The following is an 18,730-nucleotide window of genomic DNA, read 5'->3' on the forward strand; positions in this document are numbered from 1 at the left end:
GTCATCATAATAGTAACTACCATTTTTCAACCCTTTTTAGTGTTTCTGGCACCATGTCAGGTACTTTCCATACAGTCATACATTACATCATTTAATCTGCACAACCCACCAGAGGGAGGTGCTGTATCAGCCAAGATTCCTCTCGAAAAAACAGAATCAGTAGGAGGCACATTTTAAGAGATTTGTTGCAATTGGTTTATGTGATTGTGAGGGCTGACTAGGAAAGTCTAAAAATCTGTAGAGAAGAGTAGTCTGGGATTTGGGGCAGAGTGAAGCTACTGTCCACAGGTAGAATTTCTTCTTCTTCAAGGAAGCCCCAGCACTACTTTGAAATTCTTTCAGGCCCACGAAGATTATTCAGGAGAATCTCCCTTACTTAAAGTCAACTGATTATGGACTTTAATGACACCTGCAAAACACCTTTAGCAACACCTAGAATAGTGAATGAATAATTGGAGGCTGTAACCTAGACAAGTTTACACAAAAAACTGTTCATCACAGGTACTATTTTGTTTAACTAGTTTCCCAAGTCACAGGGGTGGTTAGTGGCAGAGCCAAGTCCTCAGGCCCTTTCTGACTGTCTCCATGACTCATGTCTAAGCCATGCAGTGTGCAGTCTCTAAAGGCAAACTTGAGCAAGTTCTCATACCACTCTGAGCCTCAGATTCTTTCCTCTGTGAAATAAAGAAAATAATATCTATGGCACAGGGTTGATACGTGAATTAAATGAGAAGAAGTGAGCTGCTAGCACATAGTAAGGATCCAAAATATGTTAGTTTCCTTCAACTTTGTTCTATACACACTCACACATATACACGTGAACTGTGTTCCCAGTTCATATCAAAATTAATGCCACAAGATGGGTTCTCACTCAGGTGCAGGTTTCTTTCTAAAATATTACACAAACATTGTGATTTCAGGGAGCATAGCTATGACCTCCATGAATCCTTGGGAATTCCTTCTGATTCATGACATCTCTCTTGCCTGCTTTGACTCCTATCTGCTGGAAGAGTAAGTTTGCTTTCTTAACAGTATAAAAAAGGACAAATTGGTTGATTCTGGTTCTTGCCCTTTTGCATTTGCTTCTGCCTTATCTGAATTCAGCTCTCTTTTCTGAGAAAGAAATATTTCTGCCTTTATGCAATAATTGTAAGAAATGATCTCATATGTGTGGACACTTTGTGAGCATGTTCCTCAAAGTCACTGTTCCGCTGCTTCCTGGTACGTTACAGGTTGTCTGCAAGGGCAAGAGGATTAGACCTGCTGGAATTCTTTTGTCTCGGTTGACTTGGGTAGGGCAAAAAGGGAATTGATTACTCCTGTTGTGTCCTCAAGATAATAGCAGTCACAACCTGAGCTCCAGTAACCAAGTGGCACCACCTGATATTTTGCATTTTATCTGCCCAAAGTTAAAACCAGCAATTTTAGAAGACCTTCATGGCTGTGACTAAATGCCACAATTAGACTTCACTTGACTAAACTTCACTAAATGAAAACATTTCTTCCTGCTAGAAAGTCACAACTGCGTGTTTTCTATACTACTAACCTGTACATCTTTACTGGGGAAGCAGGTATTTACTGAATGCCTCACCTGCCTCAAACGGCCATCCTGAATATATCCAATGATAGCATCTCTGCACCTCATGCAGCTGCGGCTGGGAAGAATATCCTGGGTCTCAAATATACTAGACGTTTCCAACATGTGGTCTCAAAAATATGAACTCTTTGCGCCATTTATCTTGTCCCCCTTCCCATTCTATACTGTCACTATTCCAAACCTCTCCCTGTGTCTCCTTACCCAACTCCTCCCTCCTTATACCTTACTGTCAGTGGATGACTTTGCCAACTCCCTGGCAGAGAACTCAAGGCTAGCAGACAGAAACTCTTTCAACTTCCTGACTGATGACCTCCTGCTTTCCTACTAAAACTTTCCTTCCCTCTACTCTCAGAGGAAAGCATATTCCTTCTTCTGTTATTCCAAGTGAATCCTTCAACCCAACCCAGTACTTCCCACCCCCTTCTCTATAATCTTTCTGAACTTCTGGACTCTTTTTCACAAGATCCTACCCAACAGCCTTTAAAGAGATTCAAGTCTTGCCCATCAGGAAGGAAGAAAGGGAGAGAGAAAGAAGAGAGAGAGGAGATAGGGAGAAAGGCAGGGAGTAACTCCTCTAGTTACTGTGTTGTCTCCTATGCTCAGACAGGTTTCTCAGGCTGGTTGTCTTCATGTCTCCAGTTTTTCATTTTTCACAATGAACACAGTGTAATTTGCCTTTTGCCTCTACCATTTCACTGAAGATGCGTTTGCTAAGGTTATCAGTGACCTCCCAGTTGCCAAATCCAATGATTACTTTCCATTCTGTATCAAATTTGGTGATTATGGGACATTTGACACTGTCTCCTTGAAAAAAAATGCACCCTAATTTCCAAGACACCACATATTCCTGGTTCTCTTCCACCTACTGACAAATTCTCATCAGAATCCTTCACTGACTTTCTCCATCAACCTGCTTCCTAAGCTTCTCTCCTGACTCTTGTTTTCTTCTTACTCTGTATCTTCTTCCAACGATATCCAGGCCTTAGCAGAAACTTTAATAGCTTCTTTCTCCTGTACCAGAAATCACTGGAACATATACAATTTGCTGCAGCAGTTGCCCTAAGCCCAGGGAATTTCTCTAGGAAATGCCTTTCACCCATGACTTAGAACCTTCTGCTCTTTTTGGTTTCCATCCCATTCCCTGGAACAAGGATCCTTGCTCTCTGCTAGGCTTCTTTGCATGCATGACTTATTTAGATGATCAGCCTGGCTTTTGAGTCTACTGTAACAAGAACAAAATTATTAATACATGAGTCCTTCCAACCTTTCTCCTCTCCTGGCTTCAAAAAGGATACTGACTTTGCAGGTTTCATTTCTTCTCCTCCCTCACACTCCAAAGAAGCCTCTTCCTGCCTTATCAGACTCATCTTTGAGGATTTTAGTATTGTAGGATAAGGCGAAAGTGGGAGTAGGAGATGTGGGGGCTAGGAGTGGGGGAAGGCTTTTCAGGACATGTAGGAGGGTTGAAGGAGCAGTTTGTGATGAGAGGGAAGCAAATGAGAAGGAGACAGGGCTTATAAGAAGTATTGCTGTGGTCTTTGTATTCATTCAGAATTTTTAAAAAATGTAAGCGAATAAAATAACATATAATTTTGACAGTACTTTTTAACTTATGGTAGGTTTTCCTTTATGGCAGTTCTAATGTAAGGATCAACCACAGGGTTTCCCAAGCATACCACTCTTCCCCACAAAGACTCTGAACCAAAGTGCGGATTTCCCCTTGGACACCACCCCCGCAACCCAGACTTCCTCATTTGCCTTGAGGCCAACCTATGTGGAGGAAAGATCCAAGTACTCATCTGGTCTTACATATAAGGCGCTGGGATCTGAACCTGAATCTCCAGGTCAGCTCTCTCTCCTGAGCTCCAGACCAGTACATTGGACTGCCTACAAGACATTTCATTTAGATGTTTCATAGAACCCACACACAGTCAACTTGTCCCCACATTGCCTTTTTATCTCTGTCATCCCTTCCTCTTAATACCCCTTCTCTGTGTCCCTCAGTAAAGGACATCAACCTCAAACTGAGTCTCTTACTAAAGAAACCTGGGTGTTATCCTTCTCTTTGCTAAGCCTTTTTATTCAGATGGTCACCAATCCTCTCCTACTTCTTAAATATATTGACAAGTTGAGCCACTCGATGTTTCCTGAATTCTTGAAGTTTCTAAATTTTTCACATCATGCCACTGGCTATCTACAGTTTTTGCACTGAAAGTCTTTCCATTCCCTATCTCTGCTCATCTGTTAAATATTAGCCGATACTTAAACTCCATCTCTTCTTTGAAGCCTTCCTTGATTGTCCCAAGGGGACCCAACCACTTTCACTTTTGTACTACCTTGAATTTACAAGTACTAAGGCAGTTGTAACAATGTATTGTAATTATTTTATTTATTCAACTATCTCTGCTCCTAGACAATGAAATCCATGAGGGAAACCTCATCTCCTATTGTTGAATCTCTAGCACCCAGCATGGTATCTGGTTTCTAGTAATTGCTCAAAAATCAAACATTTATCAGTTACTTGAGTGAATGAGCCATAAATTTGTAAAATAGTTAGGAATCCACATTAAAAATAAGAAAGGTAGATTTCATGAAATTAAGTAATTTGCCAGTGTTATTTAGCTACTAAGTGAGAGAGCAGAATTTGAACCTCGTCTGTTACTACAAAGTCCATGCCCCCCCCCCTTTTTTTTTAACAACAACTGCATTACCGCCTAGCTGGTCAAAGTTATTCTTACACTTTAGAAGTTTATACATTTACTTTCTTCACTAATAGTGATAATGTTGTCTCTCTTTATGGTGATATTTTTAGGGCATTTTTTCGGAGGTGTCTCAAGGATGCAAGAAGCATTTCAACCATTCTGTTTTCATTACGTATTTTTATGCTCATCTTTGAAGTTTTCCCAGAAAATTCACGATTTTAATGCCTTTTCTTCTACATTTATTTTACAAACCCTAGGTGATGACATTGTTGGAAAGTAGACCAGAGCTGGAATCCCCTAGCTCTAACCATTATCATTTATGGAAGTCCAGTCATCAATGCCAAGGGCACCCTGAAGCAAAGGTAGGTAGAAGAGTTTATTTTGAAAAACTTTAAGGGACACAGTAGAGCTAGATGTTTGGGAGGGCAGGGTTTTATGTTCAATAAACCCTCACTATTACTCAGCAAGGATATCTCTGTGGATTTCTCAGAAGCCAAGTAGAGCAGCCACCAATGCCCAGTGAATATTTTTCCTGAATTCATTTCTGAATCCGTGTCCTACCCATCTTCTTTAATTGCTGCCTGTGGCAATGTGACATGTGATGTCTGGACATATTATCTCAGGAAAGAAAACAGAAACAGTTGGCAGTCCAAACTCTTCCTTAGTTGGTTTTCCCCAGTTGGAGGGTGGAGAGTATGCGAATCAAATCAATGGTTGTTTGGGGGTTTTGTTGTTGTTGCTGTCGTCGTCGTCGTTGTTGTTTGCTCATTTAAAATATCTCTTTTATTTCATCTCACAAGAATGTTGGGTAATAAATAGTCATTTTTAGTCTTCTAAAAAATTGTACCACTTTCTTAAGTAGTTTGGGGCACCTGAATTCTCTATAAGCAGAGGACAAGGAGAAATGCAGCAATAACCATGGATAGGCGTTTTTACTGAATTTTAAAATATGCAGGGCCCCTTTCCTCCAAGGAACTTAAGACTCCTCACTAAACTTTTGTTGCCAAATAGGTATTAATCTTGTTAACACCAGAGAAGACAGATGAAAGTGTATACTTTTTCAACACTATTTTTTTGAACTATTTAGCAGTCAGCAGCTCACTTAGATGGAGTATGTAGAGGAATGTAATTCAGATTCTTATTAATTTGTTCCACCAACATTTACTAAGCGCTTTCTAAGCATCAGGAACTGTACTATGTACACATAGTATGTACTATGTACTAGGGACCCAGAGATGAAACAAATAAATATGGTCTGTACTATGAGGCGCTTCAGGAAGAATGAATAGTCATGACAGTGACATACTGACTGACCGATGAGAGCCACCATGGCTACAAACACTGAAAGCATGGGGACACATTGAGGGACACCTTGTTGTAAGACGGGGATGAAGGAAGACTGCCCAGAAGTGTACTTGGACTAGATCTTGACAGTAAGAGACAGGCCAAGAAGCACATTAAAGGCAGAGGAAGCACCTCTTTAATAAACAGAGGAGAAAAGACAAAGCTCCTTCAGGAAATTGTAAAAATTTCAGAATGGCTGATACAGAAATGTGGAAGGTGGGAGCAATAGTTCTATGAAGGGCATAGTAAGGAGTAAGGAGCAGAGATTAGGTAAGACAAAAGTATGAGCAAGGTAAGCACAGAGAGGGGTTTCTATGAAACAACTTTCACAGCTCCCTATCCAGCTATGGTTCAGCAAAATGTTTCTGACGGGACACAGCCTTTTTCTAGATAGGCCTAACTCTCAGAAACATCCTGAGAGAGTCATGCCCCAGAGTTCACAGAGCCTGTTCTGAGCTCAGGGACACTAGGAGGCAGGGAAATGAGGCCCTCTCACTCTCCACCCCAGGAAGCACTTATGCAGAAACTTCTTGTTCCCAAATGGGAACGGGCTTCCTAAAAATCCAAGCATTTCAGGTCTTTATTCTCAGTCTGTCAGGCCAGCCACCATCATCAATTCAACAGCAATGTTGCCCCAAGCTGAGTAACAGCTAGCATTGCATTGCTGTGATTGTGTACCTAACGGGCAGAGACCACACACCCAGGCTCTCCCAGCCTGTTGCTTCTGGTAATTGCTTAGTAAATCCTCACATACATATTGACTCTTCTGAACTATTGTTGAGTGGTAATTAATTGATGCTCAATAAATATTTACAAATAATAATTACAGTTGGGCTCTGTGGTGAGGGGAAAAACAAAGGGAAAGAAAATGGAGCAGAGAGAAAAAGTGAGGGTATAGAAAGAATGTGGAAGAAATAATCATTAATATTAATTTATTGAGTGCTTACTAAATCACAAGTCTCCAGTTTAGCACATCTGTATATTATCTCATTTAATATTTACAGTGACCTCTAATATACATTATTATGATATCTGCTAAACAGATGGAGAGGCTCGGAGAAGTTGAGTTACTTTCCTAATGCCAGCAAAGTGTTTTTCTGATTCCAGACCAGGCTTCTTATTTGTTAAATCTAGCTTTTGGAAGGGAGGGAGAGGCCTCAAGGCTTCCCTATAGAAATAGTTCCCTATGGTTTGTACTTTACTAAGTTTGTACTTGAAAAAGAGGGGCAGGAGATTCTGCCTTATGCTTCAATAACTAATGAATAAGGTTTTAATCTCCCTTGGGAGGCTTAAAAAATACCTATGAACCTGACCACTGTTCAATCACCCACACAATATTTTCTGGACATTCAGAGTCACCGCTGTAACCTCCCCTTCCTGCCCCCTCTGCACTGCGATTATCCTGATTTTTGTTTATAATCCTTTTACATCCATTTTGATCATTAACTTCCTAGGAATGACTAGGGTATGTATACTTTTCAGGGTGCTCTGACGTAGCAGGGAAGCCAGAGGTTAGGTTCTGGTGTCTAATATATGATAGCATGACAAATGCCCACATTTGAATTATCCTGTCCCATGGTGTGGGCTTGGGACTTACCGTTAGATGTGACAAAAAATTTTTTTTCAGTAGAATTACCCGCAAATGAGTAGTGGGTGGCTTTAAAAGCGTTAGTTCATAAATGCACTCTGGCTATCAGATTGTCAAAAGCCCCACAGAAAATCCATTTAAAGATTAAACATAAGTGTTTTTTAAAGAGGTCTGCTTTTGCTAGTCCTAACATGGGTCTGTACTATTTGTACTTTTATGACTTATTATATGTAATCTGGGAGACAGATGTTCTGTCTTACCCTGAAGATAAAATATTGTTGAGTTAGCAGTAACATATTTTAGAATAGGTTAATGAGGCTCAAAAGGGTAAATAAAAATGAGGAAAATGTACCTCAAGTCACAATGTTTATAAATATAAGCATAGTCTGTCGTTAAATGCAATAGAATTAAACACAATAGGCTATTTTCTTTCATGATTTCTTATATGTTCCAACAGTAATGATTACTCAGTTGAACTGCAGTACTGATTAAGAATATAGTTTTAAGCACCAGATTAAACAGTGTGTATTTATGTTCCTACCTTGAATTACTCATTCAATGAAATAGTTAATTATATGCACCTGCCTTATATGAGGCACCGTTCCAGTGAGTGAGGATACAGTAGTGAAGAAAACAAACATATTCGCGCATGAAGCTTATAAATTCTAGTGGGAGGAGAGAGAATTGGACCCATAAACATATGATGTGGCAGGTGGGAGAAAATGAAGCAAAGTAAAAGATCTAGAAAGTGGTAGGGTGTTACTATTTTAGATGGGGAGTCAGGGAAAGGCCTCTTTGCTGTGGTGACATTTGAGCCGAGACATGGAGGAAGTGAACGTACGAGCCATTCAAGAAACTGAGAAAAAACACGTTGCAGGACACATGAGCCATGCAGTAACTAAGGCAAGAACATTTCTGGCAGAGGGAATATCAAATACAATAGCCCTAAAACAGGATGCTATTTGGTGTGTTTAAGGGGCAGTGAGGAGGCCAGGGAGAAATACTTACTAGTATTTAAATCTCAATGAACTATAAGCATATAAGCTTTTTCATCTTTTAAAATTTTTCTAATAAACTGCTGATTAAACAGAACATCTTTTTGTTTCAACCTTATTAAAAATATTAATTTTCCTATTTGGGGTCAATAATACATTACCAACTTATTTTAATTTTTTTTCTTTCTTTTGTGTTTATTGTATGCCAAGCGTATGTAGGCATTATTAGGTGCTGGGCAAGCAGTGACCATCACAGATACATTCCAGCTTTGGCTAAGTGCAGAGTTGAAGAGCTCGTATTCCTTGAGACCTCAATTTTCATGATACAATATGGAAAGGCTTAGGAGCCAGGATTGGGGATTCAGCTAAGAAGAGGAATGGGGGAGTGTTGAGAAGTCAGCAATAGAGAGGATCAAAGAAGGTCTGTGGGCAGACAACTTCCAGACTCAGAGGAGAAAGAGGAAGAATCAGATGAGGAAATGTAGTGGCCAGAAAGTCAAGTGACCCACCAGACAAAAGGTTTGGGTATCAAGAGGCAGGAGTCTTAGCCAAGTACTTCAATCAGCTACAAAAGATCTACATAAAAGGCCAAAGGCAGAGGCCCCTGGGTGGCTCAGTTGTTAAGCGCCTACCTTTAGCTCAGGTCATGATCCCAGCGTTCTGGGATCGAGTCCCACATCGGGCTCTCTGCTCAGCGGGAAGCCTGCTTCTCCCTCTCCCACTCCCCCTGCTTGTGTTCCCTCTCTTGCTGCCTCTCTCTCTGTCAAATAAATAAATAAAATCTTAAAACAACAACAACAAAAAGGCCAAAGGCACCCACAAGAAAGGAGCTGAAACAGCCTGTTTGCTAATAGGACTCAAGGTTTGGCATGAGGAGTTTTCAAGCATTTTTGTCAGGTCCAAAGCACAAGGTCTTAATTTTCCTGTTGAGCTTAGACCACAAGTTGAAAAAGTGAAAGCAGGGTTTTGATTGTATTTCTTATCACAGTTTGAGTTGATGCATGTTTGCTAAGTTGAATTGCCTAGTTCCTGACTCATTCCCTGCAGTGGACCCAACTGCTTTCTAGCATTGGTGTCCTCTGGACCCTCAAGGTCTCTTGGCCCACCACTGTCAGTAGTCTGTGCCTTCTTTCCCAACTCTCTCTCCTCTCCCATGCCCTTGACTAACAAGGACTCTCACTGTAGAAAATGCCAGAGCACGAAATAATGGCATTTTCAAGAAATCTCTGAGATCAATTTTACTTTTTTTTAAGTCTGTTTTTTCTAGGGAAAAAAAAGCCAGGAAACTTAGCCTTTAATTTTAATTCATATATGGATAATCAAGACTTTCTGTTGTTATTGTTTGTTCTTTGGGATCTTTTTTTTTTTTTTTGGTAACTTTTACCCCATTTACATTTTTAAAATAGGCACACATACTTTCTTTCATACACACACACACACACACACACACACATATATATGTGTGTTACATCTTTTATATAAACAGTGTATCATGTAAATCCACATACAATTATCTTATACAAATTCATAGCCATCCTTATCTATGAAATGAAAACAGGGTTCAAAATATAAACTGAAGTAGAATGTGAATGCTGGGCGCTGGGCTTTATATAACATGAAGTAAAAGAAGTCTGGTACTGGCATTCATAAAAATTAGTTTAGGTGTTTGAGTCCTACTGGATGTTTCTTGGTTGCCTTGGCAACCCAGTGTACAGATAAACTCTAAGAAGATGAAAACTCTGGAAGAAATTTTGAGATCCTCACACTGACTTAACAGAACTACACTATTATAAGGATGATTGCATTCACCTTGTTCTATCTCCTTCAAAAAAATGTTTAAGAATATTCTAATTTGGGGAACTCAGAAGTTTTCATTAATAACTTTTTTCTAAGTAAAAAGGTAATCCTACTTCATGTAGAAAATTTGATGAACACATCTATTTTCTCTACCTTTTTTTTAAAGATTTTATTTATTTATTAGAGAGAGAGAGAACATGAACAGGGGGAGGAGCAGAGGGAGAAGCAGACTCCCCACTGAGCAAGGAGCCCAATGTGGGGCTCGATCGCAGGAGCCTGGGGTCATGACCGGAGCTAAAGGCAGATGCTTAACTGACTGAGCCACCCAGGCCCCCCTCCTCTGCCTCTTAACTGAATCCTCTCAACCTCAAGCCACATGACTGCATGCAGGGAGATCACCTTTAGCTCAACTCAAGCTTCAGACAGCATCAGCTCTGCAACAACAGGCACAGGCAGACCAAAATAGGGGCCTTGCAGAGAAAGCATTCTGAGGTGTCTGTCCTGGGTGTGTCCATTCTGGCACAACATCTCGACTGTATTAGTTAGTTCCCTTCTACCCAGATTAGTTATCTATCAGTGACAATTTAATGCAGTGGTTTGTTAACTTAGGGATCTGACAAAGGGTCTGTTGGAATGATAGCACCTTTTAGAAAGAGAACTAAAGTTTACTAAACAAGTAGCTTAGATATAAAAATACAGGTGATTCTTTCTCACTGAGAAATTGTTGATAACAATTAGTCAGCGTGGTTGTGGGAATTGTCTCAGCTATTATACAGCCTGGATTCTCCTCTTCCAGGTTTTAGGGTACACTTCTGAATATGTCATCCTGCTGCTATGAAATGTCCACTTCTTGTTTTGAGGGCCATTATTACTAATCTTACAAAGTTTTCAGGCTTCACTTGTACTGAGTACAGAATATAGAGAATTATTTGCCTTTCTCCGAAACACTCTGCAAACTCTCCTCGAGGAAATACCATTACACTTCCCACGCCAAATGCATTCTGGGGAGCAGCACCAGAGATGGCATTATTCTTAATGTCCAATATCTTGTGGGCTGTGTGTTATCTGCCTGTTATATGTTTCCATTGCACAGTCTGCTGTCTCTGCCTCAAACTCAACATCTAATCTTGAACTAATCTTTGTCCTAAGACCAGCTCCCTTCTTAATGTCCTACTTCTATTACATATCTTCCCAGTTATCCAAGCTTAAATTACAACGTCATCTTTGATGCTTCCTCTTCTTGGTCCTCTATTAGTCAACAAGTCCTGACCATCCATACTTTATGATCTCTTCCATGGTCATACTTTTTATTCCATACTACTGCCACCATTCCCATTCATGTCCACTTCATGGAGGGACCACTGCAATGGTCTCTCTGCCTCCTTCTTCAATACATTCATTTCAATGCTCTGGCCAGATTTTTGGTGCTCAAACACTGTTAAGCATATCACTCTTCTACTCTAATTTCCAGTGGGTCCCTGTTGCTAAAAGGATAAATTCCAAACTCCTTCATTTGACAAGTAGAGTCCTGGTGCCAAGCTATCATCTCTAATCTTATCTCTTTTTTTAAAAAAAAGATTTATTTATTTGACAGAGATAGAGACAGCCATCGCGAGAGAGAGAGAGAGAGAGAGAGAGAGAGAGAGAGAGAGAGAGAGAGGGAGAACACATCAGGGGGAGTGGGAGAGTAAGAAGCAGGCTCATAGCGGAGGAGCCTGACGTGGGGCTCGATCCCATAACGCCGGGATCACGCCCTGAGCCGAAGGCAGACGCTTAATGGCTGTGCCACCCAGGCGCCCCTCTAATCTTATCTCTTAATTCTCACCTACACTCAGCTCCAGTGAAATGTCATCTACTTGCCCTTCCTCCGACATGTCTTATACATTCCACCCACAAGCCATGTCTTTCACCTGGTTGGCTAATCCAGTTGTCATTCCCAACTTTCTTTTTTCTCATGTCATCTTCTACTATAGAAGCTGGAAACATTAAATATCCTCTTTCCCAACCTCCCTTACAATGTGGGTCATTCGTGTGTCACAGTTAAATGCTTTCAATGTCATCACAACTGTTGTACTACTGTTTTACTCTAGGAAAATTGTAGTAATTAGTGTAGAAATGTAGATTCAATAAAATGTCATGATTGGGGTTTAGAGCCAAAAGAGGAGTAGTGTTAGTTTCTAGTATACTCAGCTAAATTAAAGATTTTCATCTAAGAAACATAGTACCTATTCTTGAGACAGTGTTAAATATTTTCTGGTTTGATTGTTGAAAATGTTTGCATTTTTTTTCTTTCTTTCCTCTCTCTCTTCCTCCCTCCCTCCCTCCCTCCCTTCCTTCCTTTCTCCTTCTTTAGTTTGATGGAGAAAAGAGTAGGAAGATGGGATTGTTTCTTTGATGTCCTACAAGTAACAAAAAAGTTTAAGTCCTCTCCCTTACCTCCTTTGATAATTTTGTTAAATGGCAACTTTAATAACTAGAGGCTACATTTTATTTAATTGGTTACTATGGCCTGGCACAGATGGGCTATTAACTAGTAGCCTTAAACTGAAGACTTCTTATTTACCTGAATTTCAGCAGATCTCTTCACAGAGATATTAAATTGCTTTGTTTTTCAGATTCTCTTTAGGGGATTACCAAGTCAAATTGTCGAATCCACAAAGTGTCGAACTTTAGTTCACAAAGTAGCAGCTATAGAAACTGAAAGGGTCATTTAGAAAGGCTGTGTACAGTTAAAGACACCTGTGGTTAACACCAAAAAAGAAAGAAGGAAAGCCCATTGACCTTCAATCCACTCAATGAACAGTTTTACTTCTCTTTCTTAACAGTAAAGTATAAAGCAATTTTGGAGTAAAATGTCTGAATATAAGAGTTACAAAATAGCAATGGCTGCAAAGATCAGAGCAAGCTCTCTGTTTGGTTAAGCAAATGGTGTTTGATGCCTTTGCACATTTGACCAATTTGGCTTAATGATCAATACATTTCTAAAAGTTCTTATAAAAATATTCCCTATAGGATTTCAACCCTGGCATTTATGAGACACAGCAGCTTCTAAAAGGAAACTCATCACATGTTTAACCATGGGGGAGTTAGGAGCTCAGTGTTTTAGGCAGTGCATGCTTTTGAAAGCCAACCTCTAGCTCCCACTCCCAGGTAGGGAATGACTAAGTCATGGGAATAAAAGGCACAACATAAGGAATGTAGTCAATGATACTGTAATAACGTTGTATGGTGACAGATGGTAGCTGCTCTCGTGAGCACAGCATAACGTACAGAGAAGTTGAATCACTGTGTTGTAGACCCGAAACTAATGTCACATGTGTGTCAACTATACTCAAATAAAAAAAAAATTAAGTTCAAATCCCCATTCCTTCCCACTTCTCCTGTAATTCTTTCACCAATTCAAATATACATAGGCCCTGTGCCAAACACAAGTGTATGGGGGTTGGGGGGGATGGCCCTTTCTTTTTAGGGTCTCACCACCTGGTGGGGAAGGCTGACATAGATAAAGAAGGGTTTTATGCTAAGTGAAATAAGTCAATCAGAGAAAGACAATTATCATATGATCTCACTGATATGTGGAATTTGAGAAACAAGGCAGAGCATCATAGGGGAAAAGAGGGAAACAAGACAAAAGCAGAGAGGGAGACAAGCCATAGGAGACTCTTAATCTCATAGTGGCTAAGTGAACATAATAGAGAGAGAGAGAGAGAGAGAGAGAGAGACTCTTAATCTCAGGAAACAAACTGAGGATTACTGGGGTGGGGAGATGGGGTGGCTGGATGATGGACATTGGGGCTGGTATATGTTGTGGTGAGCTCTGTGTATTGTGTAAGACTAATGAATCACAGACCTGTACCCCTGAAACAAATAATACTTTATATGTTAATAATAAAATAATTTTAAAAAGGAGGCTAATGGAGAGCTGGTCTTGCTAAATATTTAAAATAGCTCCCTGATGGTAACAGAAGAATAAGGAATAGAAAGCTTCCATCCTGCGGGTGGGAGCAGGGATGTTCTGATGGCAACAGCGAGATTTGAGCATACTCTTGAATGATGAGCAAGATCATGAAAGATGGAGATACATGAAACGCAGTCAGCCAGACATGGCCATGTGGGTCATTCCTGGAGAACAGTAAATACACCGTCACACTGGACCACAACTTGCATGACAGTGATGATGATCCAATGAGAACGCCATGCTCAGGTCAGACACCAGGCTGAGAATTTCATCCTTTTTGTCCTCCTGAAAGGTAGTAAGGTGTCTGCCATAGCAGCAAGAAGGAGAATAATTTGAGCAAAGGTTACAGCTTCTGGTTAAAGCCCGGCCCTGCCTTTTCTCCGTGGGTCTCAGCCTGAGCCCCTGTTATGGTATATAGCACAGAATGCCCCTCCACCTGCTCAGTTTCCCCATTGAGAAAGCAGCTCACTGCCGCTTCCATGTTCTTCCTACAGTGAACACCTAGTCTCTTGTTCTGCCCAGAACCCTTTTTTTCCCCCGGGATTGCCAACTTTTCTTTGGGGAGTTCTTCCTCCCACCTCTCCAAGCACGTGGATCTAGTGGGGTCAGTCAGTTCCAGCACCCCAAAGTGCTGGGTACAGCTGGTTTGTTAGCACTCAGCAGATGTGAGACAAGCCAGTCTGGAGGTTTTTCACACTGGACATAGGCAAAGGAATTTTAGGCTCTCTTTGGTATTAAAGGTATAAAGGTAGAAGCTGCTGATGAATGAAACTGCTTTAAGAATAAAACAGAAATAGAGGGGGGAAAAGTAGAGCTGAGAACCCAAAGTGACAATGTGTCAGTCTCCTGAGGTTCAAATGCACTCATGCACTTTCCACTGAGACTTTCAATAAATCTATTTTGTCTCAGTTAGATTAGAACAAGGTTCTGTCCCTTGCAATTGTAAGGATCCTGACTAAAAGATGTCTGCGTTTGGCAGTTCCTCTATCCACGGCTTCACCCTGCTCTGTGCCCCCAAAGGCTGAATGTGTGGTTTGCATCCGTGGGCTCCTTTACCTGCCTGCTTCCAATGGGAGTCACTAGCAGGAGATTTGAGGTTTGCATTTCCTTGCAAGCCTCTCCTGAATGCACAGCTTCCATTAGGAGCCATGTTCATAGAGCAATCTCCCGGTTTTGGGGATTCTTCCCTGGTAGCTTCTTCCCTGGTAGCTTCCCGCTGAAATGTAGAAATGGTTCCCTGTTCTGACTAGCATAAAGTAAACCATATCCTTTGTTTTTCTTTCTCTAAACCTTTTGCAAATAGTCCTGTTACTAAAATCACCTCAATTACTCAGCTGGAGAGAGTCATTTCTCTCAGGATTCTGAACGCTGCAAGTTCCCAGATGATTGGTGAGGGTTGTGAATCTTTCCTAGACCAGGAGCTAAGACAGGTATAATTTCCCTACAAGGGCCCAATCTTTATTTCCTGCGAGCAATTTTTGGAGGCAGACCCCTGGCTCCAGCCCTTAATCACGGCATGAGTGCCTCGGTCACCCTGGTCTTTTATCCCATCTTTAACAATCTGATCAAGACACAATAACATGGCTGAGACATTGGGACCTTCCGTGAAGATTCCTAACATCTAGCCAGTCACAAAATCTCATAGTCAGGAACCCCAAACTTCAATATAGCTTTGGAAAAAATGGATTTTTTTCTTTATCTCCATTCTCCTTCTGCAAAAGAGGTATCGCATACTTGACACTCACCCAAACACTGGCCCACCTCTACAGATTTTAATCTCCTGGGGTATCAGATTCAGTGGCTTAAAACAACAGAAATTTTTTATCTCACAGTTCTGGAGGCTAGAAGTTGAAGTTAAAGTATTGGCAGGGCCATGCTCCCTCCAACAGCCTCTAAGGGAGGACCTTTCCTTGCCTCTTCATAGCTTTCTGAGGCCCTAGGCATTCCGTGTTATGTGGCAGCATAATTCCAATCTCTGCCTCTATCTTTATGCAGCTGTCTTCCTTTGTGTGTCCCTATCTCTTCGCATGACATTCTTTTTTATAAGGACACCAATTGTATTGAATTAGGGGCCCACCCTAATCCATCCTACTCGTGATCAATTACATCAATAAGGACTATTTTCAAATAAAGTCACATTGTGCGATACTGGAAGTCAGAACTACAACCAGATCTTTTTGGGGGAACGCAATACAACCCTTGACAATAGTTGTATCTGAGATTAGTCACAACTGCCCAGAACATTAGCCAAAAGCCTAAACCTTTTTTCTCTTATTAGGGAAGGCAACGTTGGAATGCAAGCAAGGCTTATGTTAGCCTTGAAGTTTATCTTGAATCTGTTCTAATTTTTTGAAAGAAAATATGGTAAGTATTAACTCACAACTGATAGACACAATGTTTTGTAACTTTAGAAAAATGTATTACCCAGAGACTTGGTTGCTTTTTTTCTTTTTATAGATTTTATTATTTATTTATCTGAGATAGAGCACGTGTACATGCATGCATGAGGGGGTGCAGGGCAAAGGGAGAGGGAGAAGGAGACTCCCCGCTGAGCAGGAAGCCCCACGCAGGGCTCAATCCCAGGACCCTGAGATCAGGACCTGAGCTGAAAGCAGATGCTCAACCGACTGAGCCACCCAGGCGCCCCCTCAGAGACTTGTTTTTAGGGATTAACTTCTCCACTACTAGAAGTTGACTTTTATTACTTTATTATTAATAGCAATACTTATTTATTATTATTTTTAAATAGTCCTTTGTACAAAATTAAACTCAATAAGTCATCCTCTTTACTTCACAGGTGATTTGCAAAATCATTCTCAAATATTTGCCCCAAATGTTGAATTACATTGGAGGGAATTCTTTTATGTCTCTAATAAACAGAATAAGAAAAGCTATTCTATTTTACTTCCCCTAGGATGGAACTTTTCAGGGCTTCATTACTAGGTTTTATGGAGAATAACAACCAAGACAAAAAGGCAACCTGAGAGCAAGTGCATGGTTTTTAGAGGACAAAATGATGAAATTCCTCTATTAATCCCCTCATTTTTTATTGGGAACTTTATATCATAGGAAATCACGTTTTGAGGTTGGGAACATTTTCTTTCAAATCTTTAGAAAAGCAGGAACTTCAAAAAAGCCTAGATCTGCTTTTTGTTTTCATGAGTCATTCTTTAAGGCAGACAAATCTTTGACCTGTCTTGAAGAACCATTTTCCCCATAAGAATGGGTAGCAATCTGACCGGCATACAGTAACACACAACCTGACGTGAGTACTGCCTCCCACGTTGTAGACAGTGGCCAACTCATTTCTCCTGAAGTACAAAAAGAAAGAAAACTACCTCCTTCAATCATTATAGCAGAGTTCTTTGTGATGTGTTTTAATCCATACCTGGAAGGTGTGAATTAAACTAGAAGATATTAAGTGTATCCAATAGCTTTCAATTTGTGCCAACCTGATTCTCCCTTCGATCTTTCTCAATGGATAAATTCTTACCAGTAGAACATTGTACTGCTCTGCACTTTCCTTTGATATGATCTCTAGTGGCCATGAGGGTAACCACTGCTGGCTTGTTTGCACTTGTCTCATGGGCTAGGTAGAGGAAATTGGACACAATAATTAATTCAGATTCAATGCCCAGGGGTGCGTCAAGAAACCTGAACTTGAAGCTCAGGTTGCAAAAACGCAATTCAAGAGAACATGATATTCTTTCTCCCCTGGCGTTTTGCTGATAGAATTGTAAAGCTAAATGGAAGATTACCCCCTACTGTATTACATTCATTTTAAACATCCTCCACTCTAAGAACAGCAAAGCTACAAGTAAAATGATATCACCAATGTACTTCCTTGATTTAAAATACTATCAGCATAATCCAATTTGAACTTTTTAAATGATCTTTGAAAACAAAAAGTGGGTCCTTCTACGATCACTCCTACATTAAAAGCACACTGCATGGTGGGACAGCTGATTTTTTTTCTTCCAAGAGCAATTTTATAATGGAAAAACACTGTGACCTTAACCTTATGAAAAGTTGAAAAACACAGACACACTTTATGTTGAGCATAAACAAAAATACCTAACTACCAGGTTTATTTCCTGGCCAGTAAGCATTTGATGTGTTTATGAAGCCTTGTAAAGCATTACAGCAACTATGACTGTATGGAAAGTCTCCTTGGGCAGGTTAGTACATGACCTCAGTCTTATTAGGGTTGTCATCAGCTCCTTGTAGGAAGGATTCTGGCTTTTTACAGTGGTCTACGATCCAGTTATGCTTTCCTGAGTGCAGTCACCAGCATCTGTATGATTGTTTCACAGACTTATGGAGATGCTTATTGAATAGTTGTATAGGAAAAATTTCTCATTTGACTACAAGCACTGGAACATAGAACATAGTCTCTCTTCTCGCCTCCTCTCCCCTCCTCTCCTCTCCTCCTTCCTTCTTTCTTTTTAAAATTTTTTTAAATTTTTACTTTTTTAAAGTAATCTCTACACCCAACATGGGGCTCTAACTTATAACCCCGAGATCAAGAGTCTCATGCTCCACTGACTGAGCCAGCCAGGTCCCCTCGCCTCCTTCCTTCTTTTGTTTTGTTTTAATTATAAAGGCAATATATGTTCTTTTTTAATTTAGAAAAGCAGAGAAAAAATTTTTTTAAAGAATCTTTTATCACCTCACCACTGCTTACCTCCACTGTTAATGTCCTGGTGTATAATCTCACCATTTATTTGTATGCATTGATTCCTATTTGAC

At 40.4% G+C, this 18,730-nt stretch overlaps 1 protein-coding gene across 3 annotated transcripts in view; it reads left to right on the forward strand.

The window, feature by feature from the left end:
* PDE7A (phosphodiesterase 7A) overlaps positions 1-18,730 on the forward strand; it is a 263,405-nt gene that overhangs the window by 24,176 nt on the left and 220,499 nt on the right. For all 3 annotated transcript variants that reach the window (XM_087864857.1, XM_087864858.1, XM_087864859.1), the window contains 2 exons: positions 4,557-4,661; positions 16,260-16,345. The gene's annotated coding sequence lies outside the window, so the exon portion shown is untranslated. The remainder of the gene's footprint in view (positions 1-4,556; positions 4,662-16,259; positions 16,346-18,730) is intronic.

This window comes from Ursus americanus, chromosome 9, assembly GCF_024610735.1.
Source record: "Ursus americanus isolate L20-20 chromosome 9, mUrsAme1.1.p, whole genome shotgun sequence".
Taxonomy (NCBI): domain Eukaryota; kingdom Metazoa; phylum Chordata; class Mammalia; order Carnivora; family Ursidae; genus Ursus; species Ursus americanus.